General features: G+C 44.1%; 1 pseudogene; it reads right to left on the bottom strand.

Annotated features, from left to right (window-relative positions):
- Nucleotides 1-13,085: 13,085 nt before the first annotated feature.
- Nucleotides 13,086-13,203, bottom strand: LOC124709219 (annotated as a pseudogene).
- Nucleotides 13,204-20,582: the final 7,379 nt, after the last annotated feature.

Genomic DNA, 20,582 nt, shown 5'->3' with positions numbered 1-20,582 from the left:
TCTTAACACATATCATTTGTCAACGAACATTAATTTTTAATTACTTTCAAGTAGCTACTATTTTTCCATCCTCTGCAAGCCTTTGACTAGTAGTCTTAGAGAAAAAATTAATACAATCTTCGCTGTCGGAAATTTAATATAGTTAATTTTATACTAGGAAACATTTCCGCTAGGAACCGCGATTTTCGAGTTTTGAAAAGAAAGATAAAAAAGTGACTTTAAAGGCCTCCCCACCCCACGCTCACACCCCACCGGTCAGGATTTTTAGTACTTTTTTAATTGGTGTCTCCCACCCGCCCCCCTCCCCCGTACCCACTGTACAAAAATTTGCGACTACACAAATTTTCCCTTTATCCGATCTGTTTTGGTCTTTACTGACTAAGCTAACACGGACTGAGTTCTAAGAACGACGAAATTAATGAGACATAGCAGAGACGAGATTAGCGATAAAGTTAACGTTAAAATTGGCGACCAAGAAGTAGACGAAGTGAAGGAAACAAAATAAGGTAGAACGAACGAAACAAGCAGTACATAAAAAGTACACTAGCACATGCAAGGAGGGAATTCCTGACCAAAAAAATCTATTAATGTCAAACATTGCTCTTAATTTTAGAAGGAAATTTATGAGCATGTATGAATGGAGCACAGTCTTGTGTGGGAGCGAACTGTGGACCGTAGAAAACCGGAAAAGATGAGAATCAAAACGTTTAAGATGTGGTGCTATAGAAGTATGCTGAAAATTAGGGGGATTGATGGCACAAGAAATCACAAGGTTTTCCGCTCAATCGGCGAGGAGAGGAATATGTTGAAAACACTGTTAAATGAAGAGACAGGATTACAGGACAGGCGTTAAGACATCAGGCACTATCTTCCTTGGTATTTCAGTGAACTGTAGAGAGTGAAAAGTGTAGTGGAAGAAAGAGATTGGAATAGATCGAACAAATAACTGAGGCCTCTGGGTGGGAATGCCACTAGAAAGTGGTGGCGGCCCGAAGCAAACAAGTGAGATCAAAAACACTGGCTTTTGATGACGAAAGTCAGCGATTCATAGTGATGCACAATTTTTTCCCGAATATAGAAAGATCACAACAGTTTACACGTGTGTTTTCGCGCGCTAACGTGGAAACGTAATTAGTCGCTTCCAATTTTGTGGACGAGAGTTGCAGATTGGTGCGTGACCCACCAGGATATCTGTGAGTGCTAATGCGCCGGCCCCAGATCGAATCCGCCTGGCGGCTTAACGACGAGGGCCGCTATGCTGGCCAACCTGGATTTGGTTTTTAGGCGGTTTTCCACATCCCGCTTGGTGAATACCGGGCTGATCCCCACATTCCGCCTCAGTTACACGACTCGCAGACATTTGAATTCGTTCGCACTATTCCTTGGCTCACACTACATGCAGACAGCTTGGGTACACTCATTCTGTCCCAGGGGCCGACCCCGCGTTGAAGCTGGACAAAGGCCCACAGACAATGAGTTGCAGATTGGCGTGTCCGCCCATGTTTGATTGGTACATGCTTCGTGAAAGATTGTGCAGCAGTTAGCCTACTGGAACAAGTGTTGAACTGAAGAGACGCACATGGCAAGCTTTAATTAATATTAATGAATTGCGTTTTTTTTTCATGGAAGGCTTTCGGTATGACTTGTGACGTGTTTAGGTTTGAACTATGAACCAGTTTTGTCTCTGTAAAGTTTGAGATTTGGTGCTACGGACGAGTGTTGAAAATTAGGTGGACTGATGAGGAGGTTATGCGCAGAATCGGAGAGGAAAAGACTGTATGTAAAAACACTGACAAGGAGAAGGGACAGGAAGATAAGACATCTGCTAAGACATCAGGGAATGACTTCCATGGTACTAGAGGGAGCTGTAGAGGGCAAAAACTGTAAGAGGAAGACAGAGATTGGAATACATGCAGCAAATAATTGAGGACGTAGGCTGCAACTGCTGCTCTGAGATGAAGAAGTTGGCACAGGAGAGAAATTCGTGGCGGGCTGCATCAAACCAATCAGAAGACTGATAATTCAAAAAAAAAAAAAAGTTGCAAGGAAGCATTTGTAGGCGGTGTGCTGACCGTTGGCCTGATACGTTTCCCGTTCCTCTGGCCGGATCTCGAAATATCTCTGAAAGCACTTAGATTTCTGTAGGACATTTATAATCGATATTGGTGACTGATATTAACTCTGCCTCTTGGGTCAGATTGAGGCTGTTTTTTAAAGATGTAGCAGTGGCGAGAATTGATATCGGCCCTCTAATGTGCTTGCCTTGATAATTAGCGATGCAACACGTCTCTTTAAGTTCTCCTGCGCACAGCACTTCATTTAACGGCGCGCTGGTTCCGACTCCAGCTGCGAGACGTCATGACAGCATAGAGAGGAGATAGTCTGGACGTACGTTTCACAGATTTCAAGGCGTCACCACTTCTGTTCTTTCACTAACAGTTTCGTTTTCGGAGTGAAAGACAGTAGCGTATGGTTATTTTAATTAATGTCGCTACCAAAGGTAACAATATGAAAAAAAATATTTCTCGACGTTTCATTTTCTAACGCTGAGAGGGGCGGGACATGCAGGGTTATTCATAATTACGTCTTTATTGACAGAAGATGGCTACCCAGAAACTATAAAACATGGAGAAAACAGGCACACATCAGTGGATACAGCATCTTTTCCAGTTTTAACTTAATGTTACAGATGCTCACCGCTTGAGGCGCCACAAACGTCAATATGAGCGTGCGATTCGCCGATACAAACTGTCGGCGAAGAAGACAGCAGCCCGCTTTGCAAACCTGTTGATTGGGTTGCCTATCTGCAGGCGCGAACTAATACAGTGCGGCAGCATGGTGAGGGTGACACGACTGGATGTTCTGTTACGGGTGCGCCACAGCACGCAGAACGATCGAATCTTGGAGAGATGCTCTATCAAAACGTGTCGTTTTTCTGCGTGTCGCGTAGGTTTCGCACATCTGGCTTACGAAACTCTGAAGTACTTGTGAACAACCCTGTGCCTGCCCCACTGGTATTTTTACGTGGGCCTTACTTGTCCTGATCCTCCTCTATTTCGATTTATGAAGTGTTTTAAGAAAAGCATTTGGCTCGCAGTTATGATTACAAATATTTGACATTTCAGTAAAGTATTCCGGATGACAAGCTCATTACCATTACATGAAAATTCAAGTCTCTTGATGCAGCCTCATTCATCCTGCTACTTGTGGAACAGTGAGATACAGATTTTGCACAAAGCAGTTTGACAAATGATACACAACGCAGTTTTGGACGTCCAACAACTGTTTCTTTTGAGAATCACGTCTTTATTTATCTGTAAGTGGGATAAGAAAATCAGTGAATGTTATTTCTTTATAACGAAGATTTCATGTCACCGGGCCACAGCTGTTCGCAACTGGTTTGAAGAACATTTTGGAAAATTCGAGCGAATGATTTGACCACCCCGATCGCCCCACATGAATCCCATCGAACATTTGTGGGACATATCTACATCTACATCTACATCATTACTCTGCAATTCACATTTAAGTGCTTCGCAGCGGGTTCATCGAACCACATCATACTCTCTCTCTACCATTCCACTCCCGAACAGCGCGCGGAAAAAACGAACACCTAAATCTTTCTGTTCGAGCTCTGATTTCTCTTATTTTATTTTGATGATCATTCCTACCTATGCAGGTTGCGCTCAACAAAATATTTTCGCATTCGGAAGAGAAAGTTGGTGACTGAAATTTCGTAAATAGATCTCGCCGCGACGAAAAACGTCTTTGCTTTAATGACTTCCATCCCAACTTGCGTATCATATCTGCCACACTCTCTCCCCTATTACGTGATAATACAAAACGAGCTGCCCTTTTTTGCATCCGTGCGATGTCCTCCGTCAATCCCACGTGGTAAGGATCCCACACCGCGCAGCAATATTCTAACAGAGGACGAACGTGTGTAGTGTAAGCTGTCTCTTTAGTGGACTTGTTGCATCTTCTAAGTATCCTGCCAATGAAACGCAACCTTTGGCCCGCCTTCCCCACAATATTATCTATGTGGTCTTTCCAACTGAAGTTGTTCGTAATTTTAACACCCAGGTACTTAGTTGAATTGACAGCCTTGAGAATTGTACTATTTATCGAGTAATCGAATTCCAACGGATTTCTTTTGGAACTCATGTGGATCACCTCACACTTTTCGTTATTTAGCGTCAACTGCCGCCTGCCACACCATACAGCAATCTTTTCTAAATCGCTTTGCAACTGATACTGGTCTTTGGATGACCTTACTAGACGGTAAATTACAGCATCATCTGCGAACAACCTAAGAGAACTGCTCAGATTGTCACCCAGGTCATTTATATAGATCAGGAACAGCAGAGGTCCCAGGACGCTTCCCTGGGGAACACCTGCTATCACTTCAGTTTTACTCGATGATTTGCCGTCTATTAGTACGAACTGCGACCTTCGTGACAGGAAATCACGAATCCAGTCGCACAACTGAGACGATACCCCACAGGCCCGCAGCTTGATTAGAAGTCGCTTGTGAGGAACGGTGTCAAAAGCTTTCCGGAAATCTAGAAATAGGGAATCAACTTGAGATCCCCTGTCGATAGCGCCCATTACTTCGTGCGAATAAAGAGCTAGCTGCGTTGCACAAGAACGATATTTTCTGAAACCATGCTGATTACGTATCAATAGATCGTTCCCTTCGAGGTGATTCATAATGTTTGAATACAGTATATGCTCCAAAACCCTACTGCAAACCGACGTCAATGATATAGGTCTGTAGTTCGATGGATTACTCCTACTACCCTTCTTAAACACTGGTGCGACCTGCGCAATTTTCCAATCTGTAGGTACAGATCTGTCGGTGAGCGTGCGGTTGTATATGATTGCTAAGTAGGGAGCTATTGTATCAGCGTAATCTGAAAGAGCCGGCCGAATTGGCCGTGCGGTTAAAGGCGCTGCAGTCTGGAACCGCAAGATCGCTACGGTCGCAGGTTCGAATCCTGCCTCGGGCATGTATGTTTGTGATGTCCTTAGGTTAGTTAGGTTTAACTAGTTCTAAGTTCTAGGGGACTAATGACCTCAGCAGTTGAGTCCCATAGTGCTCAGAGCCATTTGAACCGTTTTGTAATCTGAAAGGAACCTAATCGGTATACAATCTGGACCTGAAGACTTGCCCGTATCAAGCGATTTGAGTTGCTTCGCATCCCTAAGGTATCTACTTCTAAGAAACTCATGCTAGCAGCTGTTCGTGTTTCAAATTCTGGAATATTCCATTCGTCTTCCCTGGTGAAGGAATTTCGGAAAACTGCGTTCAATAACTCCGCTTTAGCGGCACAGTCGTCAGCAACAGTACCATCGGCACCGCGCAGCGAAGGTATTGACTGCGTCTTGCCGCTTGTGTACTTTGCATACGACCAGAATTTCTTCGGATTTTCTACCAAATTTCGTGACAATGTTTCGTTGTGGAACCTATTAAAGGCATCTCGCATTGAAGTCCGTGCCAAATTTCGCGCGTCTGTAAATTTTAGCCAATCTTCGTGATTTCGCGTTCGTCTGAACTTCGCATGCTTTTTCCGTTGCCTCTGCAACAGCGTTTGGACCTGTTTAGTGTACCATGGGGGATCAGTTCCATCTCTTACCAATTTATGAGGTATGAATCTCTCAGTTGCTGTTGCTACTATATCTTTGAATTTGAGCCACATCTCGTCTACATTTGCATAGTCAGTTCGGAAGGAATGGAGATTGTCTCTTAGGAAGGCTTCTAGTGACACTTTATCCGCTTTTTTAAATAAAATTATTTTGCGTTTGTTTCTGGTGGATTTGGAAGAAACGGTATTGAGCCTAGCTACAACGACCTTGTGATTACTAATCTCTGTATCAGTCATGATGCCCTCTATTAGCTCTGGATTGTTTGTGGCTAAGAGGTCAAGTGTGTTTTCGCAACCATTTACAATTCGCGTGGGTTCGTGGACTAACTGCTCGAAATAATTTTCGGGGAAAGCATTTAGGACAATCTCAGAAGACGTTTTCTTTCTACCACAGGTTTTGAACAAGTGTTTTTGCCAACATATCGAGGGAAGGTTGAAGTCCGCACCAACTATAACCGTATGCGTGGGGTATTTATTTGTTACGAGACTCAAATTTTCTCTGAACTGTTCAGCAACTATATCATCGGAGTCTGGGAGTCGGTAGAAGGAACCAATTATTAACTTAGTTCGGCTGTTAAGTATAACCTCCACCCATACCAATTCGCACGGAGTATCTACTTCGACTTCACTACAAGATAAACCACTGCTGACAGACACAAACACTCCACCACCAATTCTGCCTAATCTATCTTTCCTGAACACCGTCTGAGACTTCGTAAAAATTTCTGCAGAACTTATTTCAGGTTTAAGTCCCATAGTGCTAAGGGCCACAATATTAGGAGGTATGCCATGACTTTTACGACCCGATTGTAACATTGGCGTGTAAATTTGCCCACGCATTAATTTCCGAAGTTTGTGACTTGATTTCCGGCCTCAAGTGTTTCGTACTCTTTAAGTTTCGTTGGTATGGCCAGTGTGTGTGGGTGGTTTGGAAAGCGTTTACAGCCTCGTGAGCGAGGTAAGGCGGTCGGCAGGCGTGGCGGCCGGTGCGGCCACGCAGCAGAGTGCAGAGCAACAGGTCAGCCGCCGCTGCCCTGCCCTGCTCTGCTCTGATTGCTGCTGGATGCAGTCCGTGGGAAGCGGGGGGCTCCGGAGCAGAGCCGGCAGGGCCGCCGCGCTGAGGCGACGCGGCGTGGTGACGCCGACACCGGAAGGGGAACACCGGCGCGCTGCCTAGGGCCCGGACGACCGCGGCACACAACCCGTTCAGCCAGTTTAGGTCTTCAGCGGTGTCCCTAAACCGTTTCAACCAAATAACATTGAGTTTCTGTGTGTCCATCGTTTTGGCAGGAGCGCTCCCTCTCTCTCTCTCTCTCTCTCTCCTCTCTCCTCTCTCCTTTTCTTTTTTTTCTTTTTTTTTCCATCGGGCCGGTCTGGCAGAAGCATATGCGGTGCTCTTCAGCCGAAAGACATAGAAGAAACAATAGAAGGCAGTGAAAATTATACAAAGGGGAGAATATGGTGAACATAGATATAAAAAAGGGGAACGTTATGGACGGCAATAGACAAAAAAAGGGGCCACTGTAAAATGGAGATAAAAACTGTAAAAAAGTAGCGCACACAAAAAGCCACGCACTGCGACAATTAAAAGAACACAAGGCACAGTATGACGGGAGCATAAAAAGTATCGACAGATGGCTAGCACATAACAAACACTGACAGCGAACCTCAAGGCAGTACACAATTAAAATCATACCTCTTGAAGCACAGGAGAAACAGCACTGAACACAACACTGATGTGGCACACTGACGATGATCAAAACCGAGGATCTGCCAGGCGCAAGGAGATGAGGGAGACCGGTAGAGGGGCAGGAGGGAGAGAGGGGAAGAGAGGGGGGGTGATGGGCGGGGGGCGCGCTGAAGAGGGCCAGGGAGGGAGAGATGTGGGAGGGAAAGAGGCAAGTATGGGGTGCAGGGTCTCAGGGGGTGGGGGAAGGAGGAAAATCCGCTCTGGGAGAAGGAGGGGAGAGGAAAAAGGGGGCCCTGAGGAGGGGGGGGGGGGACAAGGCCAGGTTATAGTTGGAAGGAAGGGTAGATGTCGTGGCGAAGTTTATCATCCGGGAGGAGCTCTCTGGGACGAGGGCCGTTTACTATTGTGAGAAAATAAAACACATACAGCCGTCCTTACGATTTTATTTATTCTGTTTCAACCAGTTTCGGCGCTTCAATGCGCCATCTTCAGGCTGTAGTTGATGCGGAAAACGTTGACACGATCCCTCTATATACAGGGTGGTCCAGCTCGTGACCGGGCCAAATGTCTCACGAAATAAGCGTCAAACGAAAAAACTACAAAGAACGAAACTTGTCGAGCTTGAAGGGGGAAACCAGATGGCGCTATGGTCGGCACGCTAGATGGCGCTGTCATAGGTCAAACGGATATCAACTCCGTTTTTTTAAAAATAGGAACCCCCATTTTTATTACATATTTGTGTAGTACGTAAAGAAGTATGAATGTTTTAGTTGGACCACTTTTTTCGCTTTGTGATAGATGGCGCTGTACTAGTCACAAACATATGGCTCACAATTTTAGACGAACAGCTGGTAATAGGTAGGTTTTTTTAAATTACAGTATCGCTGTTCATATATCCAGTAAACTTTGAATACCGCAATAAAATAGGATTTTTTATTTTCTCCAGCTTTCAGAAAATAGCGCAGCTTACCCCAAAGTCGTACATGTTCATTAATTAACGTAAAACCATCTGATGATGGACATACGTGCTCCAAAGCATGTCATTGAAAGTATAATCTGTTATATCCTAGCCAGTAATGCCACGCGAGCCCGCTGCCAAAAGGTTGGCAGCATCAAAGTCCGGACGCCGTCCGCACAAGCAGCGCCAGCGAGACAGGAAATCGCCGCAAGTCTGCGCGCGCCACCGCTGGCTTCTGGCTTCTTAAGCGCTGGAGTCGCGAGCGCTAGGACAGTTCTGTATTCGCCGCTCAGTTGTATACTCGCCACCGAATTGTGTACTTGCTAGTCAGTTGTGTGTTCATCGCAGCAGAGTTTTGTTTGTCGTCAGCCGACGCTGACCTAGCCGCTCCGACTCGAACTAGACAGATCTCTGTAGACACGGAGTTCACTATTGTGTTTCTGTATCTTCGTCAATAAAGATAAGTACCGACTTTTATTTAATCAGAGTGTTTGGGTTTTCATCTTTCTGTTCACTGTTCCAGCGGACCGGTCGGCCCGCTATTAAAAGTGTGGCGGTGACTTCGTAAGCCGTTTCTACAGCGAAAAATTGTTTGTCGCTACGAACGCCGCCACAAAATAATCACTGCTTAATTTTATTGTTTCAATCAATACAGCAGGTTTCAAAACTGGCGCGAATATCGATTATAGAAAGACTAAAACAAGAAAACAAAATTGTACAAATGGGCAATAAGTTTCTGTATGTAGAGCAACCGGACACAATCACTAAATGGATAGCAAGCGACAATCTGAAGAACACTGGCCTTCGTAGTAAACAGAGCATTAAAAACTAAACTTGGGAAACGACATGTTTCCACTTTGTATTTTATTTGTTGGTGGTAGGCATGAATTTTTTTAGAAAAAAACTGTTTAAAAATTGAGGGTTGGTCAATAACAAAAGAAATTCATCTTGGGAATTACTGGGAAGAACAGGACTACAAACTCTTGCGAATGGAGGTCGGCAGGAAACGTAACGAGGTTAAATGTCATGTAGACGGAGCAAGCAACTTCTTTGCTTGAACCGACCGGGACAACGACCTGAAGGAAGAAGGGTAGCCGACGTTGTTAGACATGCAGCAGCAACATTGGTGCGTCTAAGTAAAGGCTGTAACGCATGGAAAAGCTTACACGAACATATATGTTAAATAATTGATAGTGATAATGATGATGAAAATATCGAATATTATGACGGTTAGATTGTATCCACTTCTCGTTTCTAGTCAGCAGTCTCTACAAATTGGACAGTATCCACTTCTCGTTTTTAGTCAGCAGTCTCTACAAATTGGACAGTCAGATTCAAATGATGCAAATAAAGCAACAAGACGAGTGCATTGAGTTGCTTCTTCTTCTCCTTCTTCTGCGCTTCTAGGAATTTGCGTGTTGCCATGCTCATCCCTTCCTTGGCCTTCCAAAATTATAGCCTGGCGGCTTATAATTGTATGATAGTGTGCCACTGTTCATTCTGTCGAAATGTTGACTCCATTTTCTTCTGCTGCCTTCAGTTTTCTTCCATACGCTAAATACGTATGTTTAATTCTTTACTAATGTCGCTGTTTCTTAATCTGTTAACCCAAGTACAGCCTTTCGCAGCACTAAAGAAATCTCATTTCAGCTGCTTAGATCTTACTTTTTTATCGTTGTTTCTCACTGAAAAAAATGGTTCAAATGGTTCTGAGCACTATGGGACTTAACATCTGAGGTCTCCAGTCCCCTAGAACTTAAAACTACTTAAACCAAACGAACCTAAGGACATCACACACATCCATGCCGGAGGCAGGGTTCGAACCTGCGACCGTAGCAGGAGCGCGGTTCCGGACTGAAGCGCCTACAACCGCTCGGCCACAACGGCCGGCGTTTGTCAATGACACGCGATTAACTTCTGTAATGTAATGTGCGGACATCCATAACTTTACAAAACTTCATTCGCGTTATTTTCTGTGTCTTGCTTCTAAAGTACCTGTTTACTGTGAAAGCCGGTTTGAGGCCCAAGTGACACAGGAGGGTCTTGGGGCTATAAGGTGAGAGGGGGCGCCCTAGTGCAGATTTGTACACGGAGTTCATCACAAGTAGTAGCAAAAATAACCCATATCCACGCCCACTATGTTCAGATTTATTTTAAAAGTTCTTACTAAGTCCCCAAGGAACGACAACTGCCGGCCACGGTGGTCTCGCGGTTCTAGGCGCGCAGTCCGGAACCGTGCGACTGCTACGGTCGCAGGTTCGAATCCTGCCTCGGGCATGGATGTGTGTGATGTCCTTAGGTTAGTTAGGTTTAAGTAGTTCTAAGTTCTAGGGGACTGATGACCACAGCAGTTGAGTCCCATAGTGCTCAGAGCCATTTGAACCATTTTTTTTAACGACAACTAATGTGTGGGGGAGGGAGTAGGAACTGGGACTTCAAATGACATGTGGAAAAACGTTCTCGAACCGTATCACCTTATTGTTCCACATATGTTCTCATACTTCGGTACTTTCTCGTCTACATCTTTATTATAGTCGAATGCGGTATCGCGTCCCGGATAACTAAAGTGACTGACCTGATCAACTACTGTATTGTTCACGGCTATTGTTTTCCTTGTGGGACCCTGACTCACATCGTGCTACGAAACATCCCAAGAACGCTACGTGCAGCAACAAGCGCGAGGGTGGTCGCGCAAGGCCAGAAACAAAGGATGAGTCGAGAGTAATTAATGAATATGAAGTCAGATGACAGATTTGGGACCTTTTGACGAGGAAGAAATCACTGCTCTGTACATAATTTGTATATCAGTTTTATTTCCAAGTATCTAAAGACTCAACCACGAATGAAAGTATCTGCACTGAAGCGCCAAAGAAACTGCATACGTAACCAAATACAGAGATATGTAAACAGGCAGAATACGGCGCTGCGGTCGGCAACGCCTAAATGAGACAACAGGTGTGTGACGCAGTTGTTAGATGGGTTATTACTACTACAATGGCAGGTTATCAAGATTTAAGTGAGTTGGAACGTGGTGTTATAGTCGGCGCACGAGCGATGGGACACAGCATCTCCAAGGTGGCGATGAAGTGGGGATTTTCCCGTACGATCACTTCACGAGTGTACCGCGAATATCAGAGATCTGGTGAGACATAAAATCTCCGACATCGCTGCTGCCGGAAAAACAACCTGCACGGACGGGACCAACGACGACTGAAGAGAACCGTTCAACGTGACAGAGGTGCAACCCTTCCGCAAATTTCTGCAGATTTCCCCGTGGTGGGCTGTCAACAAGTTTCAGCGTGCGAATCATTCAACGAAACATCATCGATATGGGCTTTCAGAGCCGAAGGCCCACTGGTGTACCCTTAATAACTGCACGACACAAAGCTTTACGCCTCGCCTGCGCCCGTCAACATCCACGTTGGGCTGTTGAGTACTGGAAACATGTTGCCTGGTCGGACGAATCTCCTTTCAAATTGTATAGAGTGGATGGAGGTGTTCTCCTGTGGAAACCTCATGAATCCGTGGATCCTGCATGTAAGCAGGGGACTGTTCAAGCTGATGGAATCTCTGTAATGGTGTGGGACGTGTGCAGTTGGAGTGATACGGGATCCCGGATACGTCTAACTACGACTCTGACAGGTGACGTGAACGTAAGCATCATGCCTGATAATCTGCATCTATTCATGTCTATTCTGCATTCCGACGGACTTGGGCAATTCCAGCAGGACAATGCGACACCCCACACGTTCACAATTGCTACAGAATGGCTACAGGAACACTCTTCTGAGTTAAAACACTTCCTTTGGCCACCAAACTGCCATGCAACGTGCTGTTCATGAGATCCCCACCCCTTCGTACCATTATTGATGTGTGGAGAGCCCTGCAGAATTCATGGTGTCATTTCTGTCCAGCACTACTGTGGTGTCACCGCCAAACACCACACTCGCTGGGTGGTAGCCTTTAAATCTGCCGCGGTCCATTAGTATACGCCGGACCCGCGTGTCGCCACTGTCAGTGATTGCAGACCGAGCGCCACCACACGGCAGGTCTAGAGAGACGTACTAGCACTCGCCCAGTTGTACAGCCGACGTTCATAGCAAAGGTTCACTGACAACTACGCTCTCATTTACCGAGACGATAGTTAGCATAGCCTTCAGCTACATTTGCTACGACCTAGCAAGGCGCCGTATTCAATTGATAATTAATATTATGAAGCATGTACCGTAACGAGAGATGTTCTACAATTGTGGATTAAAGTTAAGTATTACATCATCTACGTACTTTATTTGCAATTCTCAAGATATTGTCCTGTTCCAGACCTCACGCCAGTCAGCGTGTAATTAAACGCGTGCATTTCGGCCTCCTCTAGAAACACAGTGTTGGCTCTTCTGCCAACACTACAACTACTACAGACATTAGTCGAGTCAATGCCCCGTTGTGTTGCGACACTTGTGCGTGCTCGCGGGGCCGTACACGATATTAGGCAGGTGTACCAATTCCTGTGGCTCTTCAGTGTAAATAATTACAGAAACGAAAGAAACCTTGTAATAATAATTCCCTACGCACAGAGGAACCGGAATCTCGGTTGCCTTGATTTTGAGAGTACTCCGTCTTCAGGCCACGAGTGGCCTACCGGGACCATCCGACCGCCTTGTCATCCTCAGTGGAGGGGCGTGGGGTCGGCACACCGCTCTCCCGGTCGTTATGATGGTATTCTTGACCGAAGCCGCTACTATTCGGTCGAGTAGCTCCTCAGTTGGCCTCACGGGGCTGAGTGCACCCCGAAAAATGGCAACAGCGCATGGCGGCCTGGAAGGTCACCCATCCAAGTGCCGACCACGCCCGACAGCGCTTAACTTCGGCGATCTCACGGGAACCGGTGTATCCACTGCGGCAAGGCCGTTGCCCCCTTCATTTTGAGAGGAAGTTTTTTATTTATTTATTTATTTATTTATTTATTGTTCCGTGGGACCACATTTAGGAGAAGTCTCCATGGTCATGGAACGAGTCAATACATGAAATTATAACACGATTGTAGAAACACATAAAATGAAACAAGTCGTTAGTTTAAATAAAGAAAATCAAGAATGTAACACTGGAATTTGCTTAATTTTTTATCTCTTCCAGGAGCTCCTCGACAGAATAGAAGGAGTGAGCCATGAGGAAACTCTTCAGTTTAGACTTAAAAGTGTTTGGGCTACTGCTAAGATTTTTGAGTTCTTGTGGTAGCTTATTGAAAATGGATGCAGCAGAATACTGCACTCCTTTCTGCACAAGAGTCAAGGAAGTGCATTCCACATGCAGATTTGATTTCTGCCTAGTATTAACTGAGTGAAAGCTGCTAACTCTTGGGAATAAGCTAATATTGCTAACAACAAACGACATTAAAGAAAATACATACTGTGAGGGCAATGTCAAAATTCCCAGACTATTGAATAGGGGTCGACAAGAGGTTTTCGAACTTACACCATACATAGCTCGAACAGCCCGTTTTTGAGCCAAAAATACCCTTTTTGAATCAGAAGAATTACCCCAAAAAATAATACCATATGACATAAGCGTATGAAAATATGCGAAGTATACTACTTTTCGTGTTGAAATGTCACTTATTTCAGATACTGTTCTAATGGTAAATAAAGCGGCATTTAGTTTCTGAACAAGATCCTGAACATGGGCTTTCCACAACAGCTTACTATCTATCCGTACGCCTAGGAACTTGAACTGTTCCGTCTCGCTTATAACATGCCCATTCTGTCTGATTAAAATGTCAGTTCTTGTTGAATTGTGGGTTAGAAACTGTAAAAACTGAGTCTTACTGTGATTTAGCATCAAATTATTTTCCACAAGCCACGAACTTACTTCATGAACTACATTATTTGATAATGTTTCAATATTACACACAAGATCCTTCACTACCAAGGTGGTGTCATCAGCAAACAGAAATATTTTTGAATCACCTGTAATACTAGAAGGCATATCATTTACATAAATAAGGAACAGCAGTGGCCCCAGCACCGACCCTTGGGGAACGCCCCATTTAACAGTGCCCCATTGGGACTGAACATCATTACCACTCTCAATATTGCGGAGGATTACCTTCTGCTTTCTGTTCTTAAAGTAGGAGGCGAACCAATTGTAAGCTACTCCCCTTACTCCATAATGTTCCAACTTCTGCAGTAATATTTTGTGGTCAACACAGTCAAAAGCCTTCGTTAAATCAAAGAAAACACCTAACGTTCTCAACCTTTTATTTAATCCGTCCAAAACCTCACAGAGAAAAGAGAATATAGCATTTTCAGTTGTTAAGCCATTTCTAAAACCAAACTGTACATTTGACAGCAAATTATGTGAATTTAAATGCTGCAGTAACCTTGTATATACAAGCCTCTCGATAACTTTAGCAAACACCGATGGCATAGAAATAGGTCTATAATTGTCAACATTATCCCTGTCTCCCTTTTTATAAAGTGGCTTCACTACCGAGTACTTTAATCGGTCAGGAAACCGACCACTGCTAAAGGAAAAGTTACAGATATGGCTAAGTACTGAGCTAATATATGTGGAACAATACTTCAGTATTCTGCTAGATACCCCGTCATATCCATGAGAGTTCTTGGTCTTTAGTGATTTAATTATTAACTCAATCTCCCTCTTGTCAGTATCATGGAGGAGCATTTCAGGTAACAGTCTCGGAACACTTTTTTCTAAGAGCGCTATATGATTCCCTGTTGGGACTAGGTTTCTATTTAGTTCACCTGCTATATTCAGAAAGTGATTATTAAGTACTGTACATATATGCGACTTATCAGCAACACGGACATCCCCACTACGCACTGATTCTATATCCTCGACCTGTCTCTGCAGACCAGCCACTTCCTTTACGACTGACCATATGGTTTTAATTTTATCCTGAGACTTAGCTATTCTATCTGCATACCACATACTTTTTGCCTTCCTAATAACTTTTTTAAGCACCTTACAATACTGTTTGTAATGGGCTGCTGCATTTAGATTTTGACTGTTTCTAACGTTTTGATATAATTGCCACTTTGTTCTACAAGATATTCTTATCCCTTTAGTCAGCCACCCAGGCTGCCTGTTTGTGCTAGTACCCTGTTTTAAACGTTCTAACGGAAAGCAACTTTCAAAGAGCACGAGAAAAGTCTTGAGGAAAGCATTATATTTATCGTCTACTCTATCAGCACTATAAACATCTTGCCAATCTTGTTCCTTGATAAGGTTTACAAAAGTCTGTACAGCAACTGGATCAGCTTTCCTAAAAAGTTGGTAACTATATTTAACATGTGGTGAAGCACAAAAATCTTTTAGACTTAAAATAAATTACTCGAAATGACGGCTGCCGATAAAAAGACTAAGTTTTAAGCTGAGTGCCTTCTTCGTCTTGAGGCGCGCACGAACTCAGAACATCCCGCCGTTGCAACGTCCGACGTTGCTCCAGGTTAGGAAACTTCTGAAGCGTAAAGGAAGAGGCAGGTCTATGGCCCAGTGGGCGACGGCTAGTTGCTTTACCACGCAGCAAGTTGGTACCACAACTACTTTTTGCAGCCGTACACACAGTAGTGTGAGGTGCTGGCGAACCAACAAAACCAGCGAGCATCGGCGCTCCAGCCCATTCTGGAACGTCGTCTTGGAAGGTCCACTAGCTACCGTCTCACCCGCGACCGCCTATTGTCCATAGGTGCGTTGTGTGATGCGACGGTAAAGCTTAGCGGTTCGTGACGTTGTGCACAGTATAATAACAGTGCTGGGTTTTTCGGTCGCCGTTTCGGTCGTTTGGCAATCGCGAGTATTTGGCGGTATTACGGGAGAGCAGCAGCAGCAAACACGTGGTAAAGTTCACCGAACTCTGCCACCGTCCCCCACCCCCTCTCTGTTGCCGAAACTTACTTCTTACCGTTCAGAATTCTCACTTCGAAGTGCTCTCAGTTCAATGTCTTTTCCTGTAGGTGAATGCTATCTCTATATAACATTCTGTGAATGTGTCTACGTCAGTACAGGCTGCCATTGGTTAATAGTACGTTGTTCTGTGTTGATTTCAGATTATATCTCCTTGTGTCAAGTTCTAAATCCTTTATTTATGTTACTATTCCTACTAGCTTCCCTCAGTATCCATTCAAATCAGTCGCTTCCTGCAAGCGGGGCCATAGTCCATGTCTTCCCACGGCCTGATACTGGGTAGATTAATAACATGAGACCCCGATGGGCTATCAATATTTATCTCACCCGCTAAGTGGGGCAAGCTCTTTCCAGTGAAGCCGCCTTGAACACGAAAACTGTTGCAGGCAGTTTAGATAGTCCGCAGCTCGTGGTCGTGCGGGAGCGTTCTCGCTTCCCACGCCCTGGTTCCCGGGTTCGATTCCCGGCGGGGTCGGGGATTTTTTCTGCCTCGTGATGACTGGGTGTTGTGTGCTGTCCTTAGTTAGGTTTAGGTAGTTCTAAGTTCTAGGGAACTAATGACCATAGATATTAAGTCCCATAGTGCTCAGAGCCATTTTTTTCAGTTTAGATATGGTAGCGCAACACATGCTATAAAACCTGTTGTTTTTGTTTTCTTTGTGACATGGGTAAATTCCGTCTTGCAGGCCATTCTCTTACTTTCTTAAAATTGTGACGTCATCTGAATAGAAAACGGAATTGAGTGTAGCCTCATCGTCTATTCTAATACCTGCACCAAACTTAGTTTTCCATTCACACGGTACATCGTCTATCAAAAAGCTTGGGCAAAATGCTTTACCCCTTGTGAACTCCGTTAGTGATGAAAGGTGCTCCACTATTTCCATCTTTATATCTTTATATCTTTCCATTTATACTTTTGGTTAGACTGCTTAAGGTGTTTATTAAATGGAGTGACTACCCTCTTTTCTTCGTTGGTACTCCACATTGTATTTATAGAGACTCAGAAAGCTTTCAATTCATTGTCTCACCTATGACTAAAGGAAATACAAGCATACGAGCGTCGGGCTACACTGTGGTCTTCGTGATTGATAGAACACAAATCTGTTCTGGACGAAGAGCCACCTACAGCCAAACGCGTACTATTGGATGTGTCCTGGGATCTGTGGTTGGCTTACTGCTGTGTATGTAGTATATATTAACGACTTATCGGCTCGTATTAGATGCAGATCATAGGCTTTTCGCAGATGTCGTTCTTAAATACGAGTGCTTCCCTATTTAAAAGTGTGATAGTAACATCCAGTCCGGTGTTGATAAAATGCCTGCCTCGAGCAAAGATTGGCTGCCTGTAATGCAGTGCACGTTACGAAACGTAAAAATGAACTTGGAGATGTAGCTCGCTTGATACGGTGTTTCATTGAGAGCTGCATCAGCTGACACACGTTCGGTTAAGACGGCCGTTAATTAGACAGTATTTGTTGCTGATCCTGCCTTCACAAAACAATTAAATTCTATTCCTAATACACAACAGTCTGTGACACACAGACAAAAGTTACTACGCCGAAAGAGAGGAAGTGTATGGAAGCACAATACGTTATACGTTTCAGTTTAGAAGTCTGCGACTGAGCTGTAACTAACAGAAAAAGGAAGGAACTAGAAGAACAGTCATAACCTTTTCGCCTGGACGATTTGTTCACCGCCTATGTTGGAGAATGTTTTACTTTCTGTATTATTAAGTAATTAACAATATTTGATGTATCTGTTGTAAAACCATAGTACAACTGTGTCCGCATATCCGTACGGAGATTATGACGCACAACGTGTTTCGGGAACACGCGACGCCATGGTTCAAATGGCTCTGAGCAACATGGGACTTAACTTCTGAGGCCATCAGTCACCTAGAACATAGAACTACTTAAACCTAACTAACCTAAGGACGGCACACAACACCCAGTCATCACGAGGCAGAGAAAATCCCTGACCCCGCCGGGAATCGAACCCGGGAAACCGGGCGTGGGAAGCGAGAACGCTACCGCACGACCACGAGCTGCGTACTCACGTCAACTCTCTAAGCCAGGACCGAACAGTGAAAGTGAAGTCATGAGTTATCATCCTTGCAAAAAGTCGGATTATAGTATCAGAATTGAAAAACTAACGACGATAAAATTTATTAATGTCCAAAGCGAACTCCGTAACGTATGTTCGTAACCACTTTTGTGTGGCGGAGCGAAACAACATTTCAAAACATCGACGTTTATTTGCTAGCGGAAAAATAACATACAAACATCAAACAATTTTATAAGAGAATAAACACAGCTGGTGTGCCTCATCCATTATGATCTCTTTTTATGTAACTGATAACTTCAAAAACATCTGCATTTTTGCCCTTCATTAGCGCAGACCTTTTCACCTAAAGCGTTGTTAAATGAAAATCGCTTCATCAACTTATCTTCTTATTTATGTGTATTGTCGGAATCAGCTTCGTTCTGTTATTGTAAAACCTAAATAATTTTTCGTTTTCAGGTATTTGACTTCACTTGTGGAAGAACATTCAATGAAAAAAAAAAAAAAATCCGAATCGCCATGGAATATTTGAAATTTCCCACGAGAACAAATCACAATCCGTACATATTATAAAATTTGTGTGTGTGTGTGTGTAAGTGAGTGTGTGTGTGTGTATGTGTGTGTGTGTAAGTGAGTGTGTGTATGTATGTATGTGTTCCAGATCCCCTCCTCAGCTACTGGAGCAATTTCAACCAAACTTGGTACATGTATCCTCTTTACTGGCAGGCAACAATCATTGTGGGAATGAGAACCAGCTACCTTATACAGTTCAGGAGACATTGCTTCATGAACAATGAGATGTGTGAAAGATTGCCGCATCATGCATACCGTTTAAAAGTATTACAGTCAGTTCCACAAGAAAGTGTACGCCATAATTTTAAATGTAACGTTCGCTGCGACATCTCTGTTAGTGGTCTCGGATCTGCAACACAATGAGCTTTTGCGCAGTGTATAGATTCACAGTGTGAGAGTTGAATGTTTTGTTTTGTCGACTGCAGTTCAAAATGAGTGCAAAATATGTGAAGCGTCACGAGGCAGTGTTCCTTGTAAATCTCCCAAAGAGACCAAAACTTTCATATAGCATTGCTGGTAATAATCTTAGAATGTCAAAGACATTCGTTGCGAAGTGGGTCAAACAACATTTAGAGGTTCGAAAAGTGGATGATTTACCGGAGAGAGGGCTAAAATGCCAAGATATAACCGATAATGGCGGCGATTGGTTTAACTATTAGGTAATTGTGCAATTAGTAATAACATGTATTTTCGTGTAACATATATTTATAACAGAGTCTTTTATTTCTTATAGTTTCTTGTGGAACTGACTGGTACTAAGTGTATTCACAAAAAATATCGTAGTTTCTTGTGGAACTGACTGGTACTAAGTGTATTCACAAAAAATATCGCGGACAGTATCCAGATATGTCACTAAATGCATGTACCAACGTGTGTCTCGGTATCACACAAAGTTCAGGAGATATGACGTCATAAAACTGAGCTGTGTGAAAAGCTGCCGCATTGTGCATGACGTTTAAATTTATTACTTCTTTTCTAGTAAATCTGCCCTCAACCTATTTTGCGGACAATATCCATAAATGGCGCTATACCTCCTTAGCAGCATATTTCGCAAACAGTATGCACATATGCCTCTGAATGTACAACTCATCGTTCAACAGTCATAAACACTGAGGTGCATGAAGGATTACCGCCTCATGCACGAAGTTTTTAATACATTCATTCTTTAGTACTTGGACACTAGTACAGCTGAGTCAGAGTAAGGAAATCCGTGACACCTGGCAGTGGTTTTGACACCTTTCAACTGCGAAGCGCCGGCCGGTGTGGCCGTGCGGTTCTAGGCGCTTCAGTCTGGAACAGCGTGACCGCTACGGTCGCAGGTTCGAATCCTGCCTCGGGCATGGATGTGTGTGATGTCCTTAGGTAAGTTAGGTTTAAGTAGTTCTAAGTTCTAGGGGATGACCACGGGATGTTAAGTCTCATAGTGCTCAGAGCCATTTGAACCATTTTTGAGCCAACTGCGAAGCGAAGACGGGGCTGTAGGCGAAAACAGCGGCCATCAACAGAGCTACGAAGAGGCGTTGCCGCCGTAGAGATGGTTACAAAATCGCGAAGCTGCTGCGTCTAGCGTACAGGAACTGTCCGGAATGATGTTTCTTATTGTGTAAATTGAAGGCGGAGGGGGAGAAATAAAAGGAAAGGGAAGGAACACATGGTGTCAACTGCATCGGAACTTCATGCGTGATCAGCAGCCGGACCGGGACCCGTACGCGCACACGGAACTTCCTGCTCAGCA

Source organism: Schistocerca piceifrons, chromosome 7, assembly GCF_021461385.2.
Source record: "Schistocerca piceifrons isolate TAMUIC-IGC-003096 chromosome 7, iqSchPice1.1, whole genome shotgun sequence".
NCBI classification, from domain to species: domain Eukaryota; kingdom Metazoa; phylum Arthropoda; class Insecta; order Orthoptera; family Acrididae; genus Schistocerca; species Schistocerca piceifrons.
This window is presented reverse-complemented; position numbering and strand designations above follow the sequence as displayed.